The 16,107-nt window shown below is 36.7% G+C and overlaps 1 protein-coding gene across 8 annotated transcripts in view; it reads right to left on the reverse strand.

The window, feature by feature from the left end:
* LOC106880305 (tRNA-dihydrouridine(20a/20b) synthase [NAD(P)+]-like) overlaps window positions 1–16,107 on the reverse strand; it is a 186,174-nt gene that overhangs the window by 86,367 nt on the left and 83,700 nt on the right. The window contains exons 2-3 of one of the 8 annotated variants that reach the window (XM_089351333.1): window positions 11,791–11,873; window positions 8,880–9,972 (exon numbers count right to left, since the gene is read on the reverse strand). The exons of 5 other annotated variants lie outside the window; for them this stretch is intronic. The gene's annotated coding sequence lies outside the window, so the exon portion shown is untranslated. The remainder of the gene's footprint in view (window positions 1–8,879; window positions 9,973–11,790; window positions 11,874–16,107) is intronic. 2 more of the 8 variants (XM_089351334.1, XM_014930181.3) reach the window with 2 other exon arrangements.

Genomic DNA, 16,107 nt, shown 5'->3' on the forward strand with positions numbered 1-16,107 from the left:
TATATAAATATCATTATCATTTAATGTCTGTTGTCCATGCTGGCATGTAATTATATTATTTGTATTATTTTGCTTGGAAAATTTTATAGATTTTTAAAAAAAAATAATTAATTAGAATATTTTTATATTTTTTTAAATAATTAATGAGAATATTTTTATATTTTTACTTGAAGTAATAACATCTTCACCTCTGACTGTTTCCTTCTGTGCCCTTGTGGCAAATATAGCATCACTACCACCACCACCACCACCAGTACCACCACACTGCTGCACAAACCCCACACCATCATCATTTTATTACTGTTGCTATTGTTATTACCTTTATTAAAAAGAAATCGTTATTATTGCTATTACTATTATTGTTGTAGCTACCAGCACCGCCACCACTAACTACCATCATCATCATCATCATCATTATCACCACCACCACCACCACCACCATCGCTATCGTCATGCAGTGTGTTTTAGTTATAGACGTCTTTATTTGCAGTCAATCTGACACAGCTAATACAGCAAGCAACTAACTAACTGCGTCAGGCTTCCCCTGACAACCAACCAGCCAACCAGTCCAAGCCAGTAGTTCACTAAATGTCACAGCTCACCCCTTGCTCCAACTCCTGCCCTCCAAGCTCAAGCCAGACAAGTTTCAGATGTCAAACATTAAGATTCTTTCATAGTTCTTTGATTTAACAATACACTGGAGAAGTGGGTGGACTATATATTTAGATGTTGCTCTCAAATGGTAATTTATTCTCAGGTATCGTCGTCATCAGCGTCATCACCACCACCACTATCATCATCATCATCATCGTCATCGTCATCGTCATCATCATCATCATCATCACCATCATCATTTCAATCACAAACAGACACAAACAAACAAATACTATATTCTTAGTGTTTTTGTCTACTGCATGCGTGGGAGCATGTGTTTGTATTTGTTTATGTCTGTGGTTGTGCGTGCGTGTGCGTGTGTGATATGTTTCTGTTGTTAACGGTGAAGGCTGGTTGTTTTTTGATGTTCTTTGATGGTAAGAAGAAAACTAGTGGATTTGGTGGATGCTACTATTTTAGTAGTTACAATCAGATTTCTAGCTGGTTGATATGGGGGACTGGTGTAAACAAAAGTTCTAGAACGTACCTGCAATATCTCATGAACAGTGAAGTTCACCTAGAAAGCATAGTTAAAAAGAAGAAAGTAAAATGCATAAGTAGTAGATGCAGGTGTGGCTGTGTGGTAAGAATTTTGCTTCCCAACCACATGGTTCTGGGTTCAGTCCCACTGTGCAACACCTTGAGCAAAAGTGTCTCCAGCTGTATATAGCCTCAGGTTGACCAGCAACTTGAGAATAGATTTGGTAGATGGATGGTGCATTGTGTTCTAGAGCAAAATACTTAATTTCATGTTGCTCCAGTCCTCCCTTTCAATCTGGGGGGGGGGGGGGAGAGGAGAAGGGAATATTGATCTGCTTACCTAGTCAGTGGGGTGGCATCATTCGAAAGCTAAAGCGATGCAAAGTGCATTGTGACCAGCGATGTGTAACAACATGATAGTCTGGCCTGTCATGTGATCACGCGATATATATATATATATATATACATGTGTGTGTGTGTGTGTGTGTGTGAGAGAGTGTATTTGTCCCACACACCTGGTACACAAATGGCATAATTTAGCGGCTCAGCACAAGAGACTGATAAAATAAGTAAGTACCAGGCTAAAAAAATTAAGTACTAGGTTGATTCAGTTAAGTAAACCAGTTCAAGTATGGTGCTCCAGTATGGCCACAGTCCAATGAATGAAAGAAGTAAAAGATAAAAGATAATGCAAAAGACATAGATTGCTGCTACAGCAAGCTCTAACCGCGTATGGCCCCTACTGGTACATTCAATATAAACAATCACATATATCTACAAAACCCCAGAGAATACTACAACACACTTCCAAAACACTATGCTGTCAATTGACTCCAGACAAACAAATACATGTACACAACATTGATGCCCTAAATACTGGGCTGGGATATATCCCCAAAGGTATTTATCTTTTTATCTTTTAATTGTTTCAGTCATTGAACTGTGTCCATGCTGGAGCACTCATATAATCCATTCATTATTTAACACCTAAAACGTCTTGGCTCTTGGCACCTCTTCACCAAAGAGCATAGGCTCTTATCAAAACCTTCTTCTGAACAGATTTATTGTCTATCTTTTACTTGCTTCAGTCAGTCATGCTGGGGCACTGCCTTGAAGGGTTTAGTCAAATAAATCAACCCCACTACTTAATTTCTAAGTCTAGTACATATTTTATTGATAATTTTTGCTGAACTGCTAAGTTAGAGGGACATAAACAAATCAATACTGGTTGTTGAGAAGGTTGGGCAAACACAATCACAAAGACACGTGTGCACACACACACACATGTAAAGGTACATTGTCAAGTGGTTAGAGCAGTGTTTCTCAACCTTTTTACCATTGTGTAACCCTTAAAACAAATTACATGCCACAAGGAACCCCTGCACAAAAAATATTATATACCATATCTGTCTCATATTTTTTTCATTGTAGTTCATGTGGAAAATATATATATATAGGTGCAGGAGTGACTGTATGGTAAGAAGTTTGCTTCCCAACCACATGGTTCCGGGCATGTATCTTCTACTATAGCCTCGGGCCGACCAAAGCCTTGTGAGTGGATTTGGTAGATGGAAACTGAAAGAAGCCCGTTGTACATATGTATGTATGTATGTATATACATATATATATATATATATATATATATATATATATATATATATATATCTGTGTGTGTGTGTGTGTGTGTGTGTGTGTGTGTGTGTGTCTGTGTTTGTCCCCCCACCATCGCTTGACAACTGATGTTGGTGTGTTTACATATCTGTAACATAGTGGTTCAGCAACAGAGACCAATAGAATAAGTACTAGGCTTACAAAGAATAAGTCCTGAGGTCGATTTGTTCGACTAAAGATAGTGCTCCAGCATGGCCGTAGTCAAATGACTGAAACAAGTAAAAGATATTTATATATATATATATATATATATATATATATATATATGGTTGTTATATTTTTTGATAACATAACAGGTTAGATAGGATGATGTCAATATTACAATAACCAATAATATGTTGTGTATGTATAGTAATATTATGATCATGAAATTAGCAGAACCCTTTTGCAGAACCCTAGGGTTCCGGGGAACCCTGGTTGAGAAACGCTGGGTTAGAGTATCACGCTCATGATTGCAAAATTGTGATTTTGACTGCCAGACAGGCAGCATGTTGTGTTCTTGAGCAAAACACTTCATTTCATGTTGTTCCAGTCACTCAACTGTAAATGGATAACCCTGAGACAGACTGGCATTCAGTTCAAGGGAAATTTGGCCTGCCTGCCTGGCCAGCAGGAAAGCTTCATTTGAAAGCTATGACAATGTGAGGAAGCGCATTGTGATCAGCGATAAATAGCAATATCTGATAGCCTGGTAAATACAGTAAGACATACACATATATATGCATAAAGGTGTAGGTCCTGCTGTGTGGTAAGAAGTTTGTTTCCCAACCACATAGCTCCAGGCTCATTCTCACTGGGTAGTATAGCCCAGGTCAATGAAAGTCCTATGAGTGAATTTCACAGAAGGAAACTGAAAGAAGCCATCACATATGTGTGTGTACGTGTGTTTGTGCGTGCACATGTATGTATTTGTATGTGTTGCATGTATGTGTGTATTTACACCCTTGTCTTGACATCATGGCTGTAAATTGTCATACAAACAATGTCGGTCATTTAGTGTCTTTATGGAAAACACATCTGGCTATGGGGTAATATTGCCCCATCATGGCTTGCTTGGAAACAAATGAGGGTTGGCAACAAGAAGGGTATCTGGTCATAGAAAATCTGCCTCAACAAAATTCATATGACTCATGTAAGCATGGAAAAGTGGATATGAAAACGTTGATGACAACAGTGATGATGATGATGATGATGATGATGATGATGATGATGATGATATACTGGCTTCAGTTGGCATGCCTTTGGACTCCATCACCGAGAGAGAAAATCATAATTGCTTTGGAATTGTGAAGGTTAATGTCACTCTCAAGTGCCCTATACAAAAAAAGGATTTATTTGGGGCAGTCAATCTCACTAGGAGCCTTAGACCTCTTTATCAACTATATCTTTAGCTGTGATACTAGTTTTGTCAGATCTTTCATGTTGACCTTTTTAATGTAAGTAACTCTGTCAGAAATACACACACACACACAAACAAACAAAAACTAAAATACCATCACACTTTCTACAATTGATGGGCCTTACAATATCTGATGACCTTTCATGGTAACCACACAAAAACAGTAAAGTACAGTAAAGACTCTATGACAAAGGCCATTGTTTTCTATTCAGAGAGCAATATTGAACAGTTATTGTTTGACCTACACTATAGTACATCTACAGATCTAGGATTGTGGTGATACTCCTCCCACCATCACCACCAGTGTCACCACTGCAGTCACTACCACCTACACATTCTGGACAGTGTGCCCAAACTACAAAAGATAAATCATTTTCTAAATTTCATTTCCACAAATTTTTTTTTTATGCCCCAGTTTATGAGGACTGGAAATGCTACACTTACTGCTCCCTTTCCCTATATATTTACGCATATATAGGTTAAGACATATTTAATGATTATTAGAAAGCCGTTAACACACTCCTTAATGTATTTATTCTAGGTTTTCAGTGGTTTATGACTAAATATATTTTCATTTGCATGATTGTCTAATTACCATATAGCTGCATTCCATACTGCATTATTCTATATATGACGTATATTTGTGTGTGTGTGTGTGTGTGTGTGTGAGAGAGTGAGAAAGAGAGAGAGTGAGAAAGAGAGAGAGTGAGAAAGAGAGAGAGTGTGTGTGTGTGTGTGTGAATGTGTAGATGTACATACAGTTACATCACATGATGCAGTCCTTAGATCAGTTGGATCCCTTCAAACCATCCAACCCATGCCAGCACGGAAGATTGATGATGATGATCATCATATCATCATCACACACACCCACACATATATAGGTCCAACCCATACCAGCACGGAAAAAAGATGTTAAAGGGTGATGATATTGACGATGATGATGATAATATATATATATATATATATATATATATATATATATATATATGTATGTATGTATGTATTCGCCAACACCCACACATATATACACATGTATAAAAATATAGACCTGTATATGTGTGTGTCTATGTATATACTACTCTGAATAGTGACAGAGTGAATCATCAGCTTCAAATATAATTTTAAAAAAACTCGACCAAGAGCACTGAGTATGCTTTCTGCCATTAGTGCACACATACACACAGACACACACACACACACACACAAAGCTGCTGCCTGGTGTAGCTCAGTGTCTCATGGAGCTGTACTTAACCAGACTGCCCTCCACTTCCTAAAAAGAAAAATACAGTAAAGTATTTAGGGCAATGAATTTAGCCACAGAAGGTAGATATCCTAATTGGGTGGTTTATAATATCAAATCCTCCAAGCCCATCACTTCCACCAAGGAACAAAATTGAGATTTTCAGGATTGAGCAATGTCCCAATTCCCAGAATTGACACTGCATTACAATACATTCAAGAAAATAATAAAAAAATTTTCATTAAAAAAACATAAAAAGCAAAACAACATGGAAAAAAAAATATAATACAACCCTGTTTACTTACACTATTAAAATAGCCAGCCTGATAAAAGCTAGAGATAATAGGTGCAGAGGTGGCTGTGTGGTAAGAAGCTTGCTTTCCAGCTACACGGTTCTGGGTTCAGTCCCACTGTGTGGCACTTTGGGCAAGTATCTTCTACCAGAGCCTCAGGCTAACCAAAACCTTGTGAGTGGATCAGGTAGACAGAAACTGAAAGAAGTCCATTGTATGTATGTATATATATATATATATACATACATACACACACACACACACACACATATATAGGGGGAGAATTCACAAAAAAAAACAAAAGATGAAGACAGGTGGTGTAGACAACAAACAGATGTATTAGTTTAACGCTCTGGAAGTGAAAAAGTCTTTAACGTTTCGAGCCTACGCTCTTCCACAGAAAGGAACACAGAAAGAAACAAGGAGAGAAAATACACACACACACACACATATATATATACATATATATATATATATATATATATATATATATGTATGTATGTACGTATATATGTATGTATATATGTATATGTGTGTGTATCTGTGTTTGTCCTCCCACCATCACTTGACAACCGATGCTGGTGTGTAATCCTTGGGTCAAGTTCTTCGACTAAGGTGGTGCTCCAGCATGGCTGCAGTCAAATGACTGAAACAAGTAAAAGAGTAAAAGAATAAAAATAACTTCTAACATAGCACACAGCACTACAGGTGCAGATAGGGCTCTGTGATGAGAAACTTGCATTGCAACAACATGGTTTTAAGTTCAGTTCTACTGTGTGACACCTTGGGCAAGTGTCATCTACTATATCCTCAGACTAACAAAAGCCTTGTGAACGGATTTGGTAAAGAGAAAGTGAAAAAAGCCCATTATTGTCATCATCGTTTAACATCTGTTTTCCATGCTGGCAAGGTTGGACGATTTGACAGGAGCTGGCCAGCCAAGGTGCTGTTCAGACTCCAACTGTCTGTGGTGGCATGGTTTCTATGACTGGATGCCCTTCCTAATGCCAACCACTTTACAGAGTGTGCTGGGTGTCCTTTATGTGACCCCAGTACAAGTGTGTTTACAAAGCAATGTGGCACATGCACCTGTAAAGAGACTGCGATTTTACTTAGCTTCACACAGCTTCAAGCTAAGTAAAATTGCAGTCATTCATCCTCGTGTGTGTGTGTGTGTGTGTGTGTGTGTGTCTCTCTCTCTCTCTCTCTCTCTCTCTTTGTGCTTTTCACCCACCAAACCTTTTTATCTAACATAAACCACCAAAACAAGAAGTAAAATACTTTGCAAACTAATTAGCAACATCAACAATTCTGAAAATGGCCACACCCATATCACATAACATACTAAAAAAAATCTGACCAAAATACACATACTATAATAGTGTCATACACATTTCCAAATATCAGTCATCAAAATCTGCTGCAAGAAGACAGGAAAACCAAACACAGAATATACACTTTCCACCTAGACTGTGACAATACTGACACTTCCTTCCATTAGACAAGAGCAAAGTATCAGAGAAGTTCTATAACTCAAAATCATTAGTGGAGAGTAGGCGGGGGGAAGGGGTTATCACATTTAAATATAGACTTAAAGTGTTTAGGGAACGAGACAATAATTGAACTTAGCAACATCTTTAACCACTCATATAACCTGACCTCATTACCAATTAGAAACTGAAAAAGAGTTTAAGATCAATACATCAAGTCAATTCTGTTCTGAACATTTATTTAGTATATGAGGCCTGATTAAAAAGTATCAGGACTGTTGCTATGGCAACAGAGCTAAAGTACCCAGAATGAAGGCACTTAGCACATATGGGACCTTGAGTTCTATTGTACATGCACACTAAGTTATAACATTCTCACTCATTTTTGTTGTTTATAGCAGTTTATTGAAGTAAAGTGCATAGAGTGTGGTCACCTCACGAAAATTGGGTTTCAGCTGTGGAGGATCTCAACTGTGTAGAGGAAAATGAAACCTTTTTGAAAATGGTCATAACAGGTGATGAATCATAGGTGGCTATGATCCCAAAACCAAGGCTCAGGCTTCACAGTGCAAGACCCCCAACAAGATTTCAAGGTGCTGAGGAAATCCAAGAGAATGTGGTGAGGCAGCTGCCACCAAAAAGGAGTTCCGGGAATGTTTTCATCAATGGAAACAATGCTGGATAAAGCATGTGGCTTCAGAAAGAAGGGACTACTTTGAAGGAGATTGAATGCCAAATCTAAGCAATCATATATATATATATATATGTATATGTATGTATATACACACACACACACATATTCTAATTACCTTCCCCCTTCCCACATCTCTAATTCCCCCACACACTATTGCAGCCTCAATTTACCCATCATTCCCTCTCTTCTATTCACCTTTTTGTGCCTTGATGCCACACTCTAACACCTTCCCCTCATCACCTTTATTACTTTCCAGCTCTATTCCAACTACTCCCCTATCCCCACCCTTATATAATGAAAATGCAGCTCAAAGGTCACCATTTTAACACTGCTTTTGAGATATAGAGCAAACCGCAGAAGATCCTCATCTCTCTTACAGAAAACGACTTCCAGGCCAGATTCCAAAAGTGGTAGAAATGCTGGGACCAGTGTATCGCTGCACAAGGTGACTATTTCAAAGGAGATGATGTTAAAACTTAGGTAAATCAGTTATTTTTTATTAAACATAACTAGCCCAGGAACCTTTTGATACCACCTCATATATACACCCAGAACCGCGCTCATAGCTTAAGAGTGAAATTTAGGATTTCTCGTTTTTTTGTGAATTGATTTTGATAAAACTTTTCCCAGTTGGCTTGCACTCTATGGCAACACCATTGTTATGTTTTCATTATTCTGTGTAACGTCCTTTCGTTTTTATTTCAGATTCTTCAGTTTTTGGGTGAACCACACTAATAGCTTTTGAATGAAAATAGCCCCTCTAGAAATATTTTTTCAGAAAATGAAGAGTAACGATACATATTAAGCATACATTGAGTATATATTTAACAGAAAACGATAATAATATTATAGGAGAGTAGTGTAGTTCACTTGAAGCATTGTGTATTGTTTATAAAGAATAACAAGTTTAGAATGGTATAACAATGCACTATAGAACAAAAAATGGACTATATACCTGTTGTAATTTGGTTATCTATAGTCCGATGATATTATAATAATATTATAACATTTATTGACATAATGAATTATTTAACCACATGAGCGTCATTTCAAAGGATAACTTCAAAAACCATATTAGTCATAGAATCTGTGAATTTCTTAATATTATAGCAGGTTGGACTGCATCTGCTGCAGTTTTGATGGTCATCCATAAGACATCTTTCGATGTAAATTGGAGTCCATTGGCATAAACATCTTGTTTAATGCTGGGCCAAAGATTTTTGATAGGGTTGAGATCCAGAGATGCTGGTGGCCATACCATCAACCTTCCACCTTGTATGCTGTAAGACCCTAGTAATGTTTGGGTGGTCCTAGTAGAGTGGGAGGGAGCATTGTCATGCATGAATACAAGATTTCTTAGAAGTGATAGTGGTATATCATCTAGCCAGGGATCCAAGACCTCCTTCAGGATATTGCAGTATGTGGCTGTGGTTACTTTAACCCCTTCAGGCATCCTGACTGGGCCACAACATGACTCCTCCACTCTGTTGTTAATGTCATAGATATTGGTGACACTCATCTCCAAAATAGACCCAACTGTCAGGTCTGTCAAGGGTCACCCTGGTTTCATCAGTGAACAGAACACTACTCATGTCTAACGTCATACTTTTGGGCCCATTGAAACCTCAAACTCTTGTGATGGGGTGTTAAAGGAGGCAGTTTCAGGGGTTCATGCACAGAAGCCATGGTCCTGAGGATGCAATTTCTGGTAGTTTTCGGTACATGAGGAAGTCCAGAGGTGATGAAAATGGCTTTGCTTGTTTGTCCAGCTTTCCCACATAATTTTCAGCCAATATTCCGTAAATCCCTAGCTGTCACAGGCTTGGAGGTCCCACAATTGGATTGTTTCTTCCTTGGCAAAGAGTCCTTCAGGAATCGTCTGTGTCCACATGACAACCTAACTTCTCCGCAATGACATGAAGAGAGGTGCCTTTAGCACTTTCCTTGATGATGACAGCCTTTTCTTCATCGTTAAGGCCTTTTCCACATCCCATTGTTCTTAGAGAGGAAAGACACCATTAGTGTAATTCACCCAAAAACTGAAGAATCTGAAATAAAAAAGAAAGGACGTTACACAGAATAATGAAAACAACAATGGCGTTGCCATAGTGTGTAAGCCAGCTGGGAAAAGTTTTATCAAAACTAATTCACAGAAAACTGAGAAATCCTACATTTCACTCTTAAGCTATTAGCATAGTTCTGGGTGTACATATATATATATGCTCATTGTTGTTTATCAAGTTCAATGATGATCATCACATCCAACTGTGAAGCTTTTGTTGACTGTACTTCTTGAGAAAAGTGTTGCATATTTTTACTGCTCCACTTACATATTGTAGCTGTTATGTGCATTTGCTGGTTGATTTCTTTTTCTGAAAATGCTACCTTTTCCAGTTGTCACTTAAACAGTTTACCAACAAAACCAAGTACACCAATTACTATTGGTATAAATGTGAATTTATAATCAAAGTGTAGAAGCTAAAGGTTTCATAGTTATTGACTCTCCCTTTCATTTTCAAAGAGATATTCACATCAGCAGAGCAGGTAGGTAACCTATATGATAGTGCATACCATTACTTGTCTGTCCTAAATAACCATATCCAGCCTGTTATGTTTATACAAATGTGTGCAGTCAGCTTTTTCTTAGAAGGTACAATTTGTTATGAGTATTAATATGCTCTGCACTTTTAATAGCTGTAACAAATTGTATTACAGAAGAAAGAAATTGCATAAATGGTGTATACTCAGAATTTAGTATTGAATTATCTTGTCTTTTATCTTTTGCTTGTTTCAGTCACTAGACTGTAGCCATGCTGGGGCACCACTTTGAAGAATGTCTAGTTGAATGAGTCAACCCCAGTACTTAATTTCATTTTTTGTAAGCCTGTTACTTAATTCATTGGTCTCTTTTGCTGAACTGCTAAGTATCGGGGATGTAAACACACCAACAATGATTGGTAGTGAGGATAAACAGAGACACAAAGACACACACACACATATATATACATGGCAGGATTCTGTCACGTTTCGTCTACCAAATCCACTCACAGGACTTTGGTGGGTCCAAGGCTATAGTAGAAGACAGTCACCCTAGGTGTCATACAGTGGAACTGAACTTGGAACCATATGGTTGGGAAGCAAGCTTCTTACCACATGGTCACGCCTGCACCTATGCCGCATCTATGCCTATAATTGTAGAAATTGGGGTGGGGGGTTGTCAAACAATTAGACTTTCTAAATATATTCATGGGTCAGGAAGGTATGTATTTGAGGTAGGATTTTACATCCAGATGCATTTAGAATATATTTGTCAACATGCATGCTTTCTTGCTGACAAAAGAGTTCTCATGTTTGGCTTGTTACTATGGAAATAGGCATGAATGTGTTTGTGGCTTATGATTGGCTAAAATTACCCAAAATTTTCAAAATTTAATTGCTACTAACTCTTTATTTATTGATTTATAGCGAAAACGATTTTCACATCATTCATTAGCCTATAAAAGTGTATCACACTGAATATGAAATCAATTCTGGTTTTCTGTTGGAATTTGTGAGAGCACCCAAGCAATGAAGCTGATTTTAAAAAATTTATTTACACTATGTTTTCTAGTGAATTTAAAGTGGCTACAGGCGATTATTACCCCCACCATTCTCATCATGATGATAGAAGTAAATATGGAGTAAAAATTTGTCTTTGCAAAACAAACTAAAAATACTGGAGTGCTATGTTAAGTTGCCCAAAATGAGTCAACATAGAGCTGCTGTTTATTTAGAAAATTCACTGCCACTAATGTGTATAAAACAAAAAAGAACGGAAAGACAAAGTAAAAGAGAAACAAGTCTGACATTGAAAAATCAGCACTTACTCATAAGAACACAAATCCTAAGCGAGTATGATCTGGTAAAGATAGTTCAGTTGAGTCAGCATTGCAAATTTGGTTTAGAAATGCTGGTGAAAAGAATGCTTGAATTAATGAACAGCTGAGGCATCAAAAAGCAGAAGAATTTGTAAAGAAATGGGTAAAGAAAAATTTTGCACCAACTGATGGATCGTTTAACAGGCAGAAAAAGGCAAGAGAATATTGTGTGCAAAAATGTGTTCATGGTGAGGAAAAAGTGCCATTTAAAAAATTTTTTTATCAGTTATGAATTGAGGCAGAGTGGCCAAAAATTATAGCTGAGTATCGTCTTGGGAATGTTTGCAACATAGACAAAGCAGGGTTATATTTTCATGCAATGCCAGAGCATACTTATCTGTTTAACCTTTTTGATACCAACCTGTCTGAGACTGTCCCTGGTTGTGTGATATGAACTTCCTTTATTTAAAATGATATATGATATATATATATATATATATATATATATATATATGAATTTTGAATATGATTGAACAAATTCATAATGGAGTGGATATCATGCTGTTGCTTTACAATTTCTTTGTTGTCCATCAGCATTTGATGTTGTAGTCCATCCCTGTAGGTGGGATCACAGAATTAAAATCTCCATTATTTAATAAATAGGAATTTAAACCAAAGGTTCTCTATGTGACAATCTAAGGCAAGTGCCTCAGTAGCAGAGATAATCAATGTAGAAATATTGTTTTGTCTTGACTTCTCTTTTTTCTTTTTTTGTTTTGTTTTGTTTTGTTTTGTCTGTTATTACTATTTTTATTGCTGAGAGTTTGCACAAAGGAGTGATGGAATTTCCATATCTCGTGAGATGCAGAAGAAAATGATTTTAATACAAGCCATCTCTACGAGAATTGGCAACATGTAATAGAGTGAGAGAGTATAAAACAAAAGTAACATCAATATTATTAACCGAATTACAAGGCAAGTGGAACAACAACAACAATAGTAATTATTATAACAATAATCGGGAGAAGATTGTCTATAGTAATAATAGTGAAAATATAGTCAATGGAATTTCATATTAGCAACTTCAACAACAACAGCAACAAACAATAAAATTGACAATGATGACATCAACATTAATAGAGGAGAAATAACAGCAGAATAGAGGGTCTGTTATTGAATTGCAGCTGATGAAAGATGATAGAAAAATGGATCAGAGGAAGTGGAAGAGTTTTAACCACTTCTATTGTGTGCTGGTGAGGTTTATATGAGGATAATAAAACTATGAAAAACTAACCAAAGTTCATTGATAGAGAAAACTAAAAGGAATGTAAAACATTATTGGAGATTAAGGAGAAAAACAAATATGGCAAAATGGATCTAAAGATAGAAAAAGACAAGAAAAAAATAAATGATAGAGCAAATATCATTGTAAACGCATTCAAAAAGTAAGCATGTATTCTAGACGTTGCGATGAAATTATGGTTGGATGACACACGACATGTATAAGCAGTGACAACAGAGTTATATAGGCTATGTGAAACATGCAATATTGGGTGGTTTATACATACAAACATATATGTATGTGTAGGTGTCTGTGTGTGTGTGTGTGTGTGGGTGTGCGTTGTATAAACCACTCAATATTGCATGTTTCACACAGCCTATACAACTCAGTTGTCACTGCATATATATGTCATGTGTCATTCAAGGAGTTTTCGTCAACTGACAATGTAGTAGGTATGTACTATGTATGAGTACTCAGTTTGATTTACCACTAAAACTCTGGCTTCAACTGCAACTGAAAAATGTGGTGTTGAAACCACCAACCAAAGGCAGCTAAAAATGGTTTCCTATTGAGCAGGTAAAACATTTGGCATCACTCAAAAAAAAAAAAAGCCATTTAATGTAGATAAAGAAAGTTAACATACAGAATCTCTTACAGCTGTTTCTAGAATAGCCAAGAAATTGAGTAAGGGTTCCATAAGCTGAGTATACAGTCATCAGAGAGGGAGAAGCCAGAGAAATGGAAAAATGAAGAAATATCCCCAATTGACGATATTACATTTCAGTTTACTCAAAAATGAGTAAGGATTCCATAAGCTGAGTAAACTGTCATCAGAGAGGGGGGAAGTCAGAGAAATGGAAAAATGAAAGACATTAGTGCATCCGAGTTTGTCAAAAATGACACAAGGATCAGATGGAATGTACTCATAACTGGAAAGAAACGAAGTGGACATGCTTTGGTGGATGCATGGAGTTACTATGTATGAACACAAGCAGTATAAGACAAATCAGCTGTAGTTTGCAACCACTTTACAGTATGGTGCAATCACTATACTGGGAGCTTTTTTCATGGTACCAGTACTAGTGAAGTTGCCTAGCAAATGACAAAACAAGAAACACCATACTAGAAGAAATGCAAGATTATTTTAGGCAGGTAGTAAAAGGATGATGGGAGGAACATATATTAATTGTTAAAACAGTATGGTATTGGAGGGGGGGGGGTGAAGGACAAGGTAGAAAAGTGGGCTGTGCTGGAGATGGATCTAGTGGTTTCTCATAATATGGAGGTGGAGTAAATTTGGGCAGAAGGAGAGGTTGAGAGGGTGATAAGGGACAAGGATATATATATATATATATATATATAAAGTGTAGTATATTGCCACTTAAGTGTGGCTGACCCCTAGGGGTGGAGAATTAACATTGCTTATATATATATATATATATATATATATATATATATATATCTTTGTCCCCACATCACCATATATATATGGATACACACACACATATATACAGACATATAGATGCATATACATATATATACATATATATACACACATACATGCATATATATGTATACACTTATATGCATATAGACATACACACACACACACACACACATAAGATATAAGCAAAGTATTAGTCAATAAATACTTCTAGACTATGTGTAATTTGCAGTATCAATTACTTTGGAATTTGATTCAAGCAAACTGTAAACAAGCAAAATCTTGAAATAGGCGGTGGCATTATGTACTTTAAATCTAAACAGAACTTTTCTTGTCACATTTAGACACAATTAAGTGTCAGTAGTCACATTGGAACTATTTTTACTAGATGTGGAGAATGGTAATTAGTAAAAGATTATTCAAAGCAATTTATAGAGCATAACAAAAACATGAATGGAAGTGTTTTCCTGCTCAGGACAACACTAGTAGATTATATCTGAAGGACTTGACTAGGGCAGGAAGCCGGAAGTTAATGCTCTATCTCCTCAAACAGTAAAAAATGGAATGGAAAGCCATTTTATAATGTAATTCGGTTCAATTTTGTTTTCTAATCAAAAGCTTAACCCTTCTGTAATCATAACTTTCTTGAAATACAATTTTTGTTTCAGTTAATTTTGAAAAATAATGAAGAATTTAGAAAAATAACTTTGCTGTTATTAATCTGGTTGTTGCAAGATAAATTATCATCATCATCATTTAATGTCCACTTTTCATGCTGGTGTGGGTTGGATGGTTTGACTGAGAACTGGCAAGCCAGGAGGCTGCACCAGGCTCCAATCTGATTTCTGCAGCTGGATGCCCTTCCTAATACCAACCGCTCTGAGAGTGTAGAGGGTGCTTTTACGTACCACCAACACAGGAGCCAGTCAGGCAGCACTGGCATCAGTCACACTCGAATGGTGCTTTTTATGTACCACCAGCACAGGTGCTAGTCAGGTGGCATTAGCATCGGCCATGCTCAAATGGCACATTTTATGTACCACCAGCACAGGTGCCAGTATAACCTGAATATAATTTTTTTCCCTATACCTTTAGTTATATTTGTAGTCCAGGTGTGCCACCAAATTTTGAAAAGAATGAAAAAAAGTTGCAGAGCATTGCACTAGACCACTGGATTATGTATTTTAGTTGATAAAGACACTACTGAACTTAGTGTAGAAATAAAGATCCTTAGTATAAGTTCAGGTTGGAACTAAGTACATAACCAGTAATAACACACATGATTACAACTGGAGATGAAAATGAAGAATAGATATATAAATAATGTAACAAACTTTAAGGATGAGATTAATAGTCCATAAAATTCAATGTATTTTTATATATCAATGTTAAGAACAAGATTGTTATATCTCAATGTAGTTCCTAAGATTAACCTTTCCAACATGATGGTAAGAACCTGAGCAGATCTGCTAAAACCAGTGAGGAGAAAATATTTAAGATCTACATGACTGATAGGAGTCACATTTATAAAGAGCAGACTAAAGTTGATGAATTTCTTTTAAGGTTAAGTGTAGATCATTATATACTAAGAGACAAAGCA

This window comes from Octopus bimaculoides, chromosome 4, assembly GCF_046866305.1.
Source record: "Octopus bimaculoides isolate indiv1 chromosome 4, ASM4686630v1, whole genome shotgun sequence".
Lineage (NCBI taxonomy): Eukaryota > Metazoa > Mollusca > Cephalopoda > Octopoda > Octopodidae > Octopus > Octopus bimaculoides.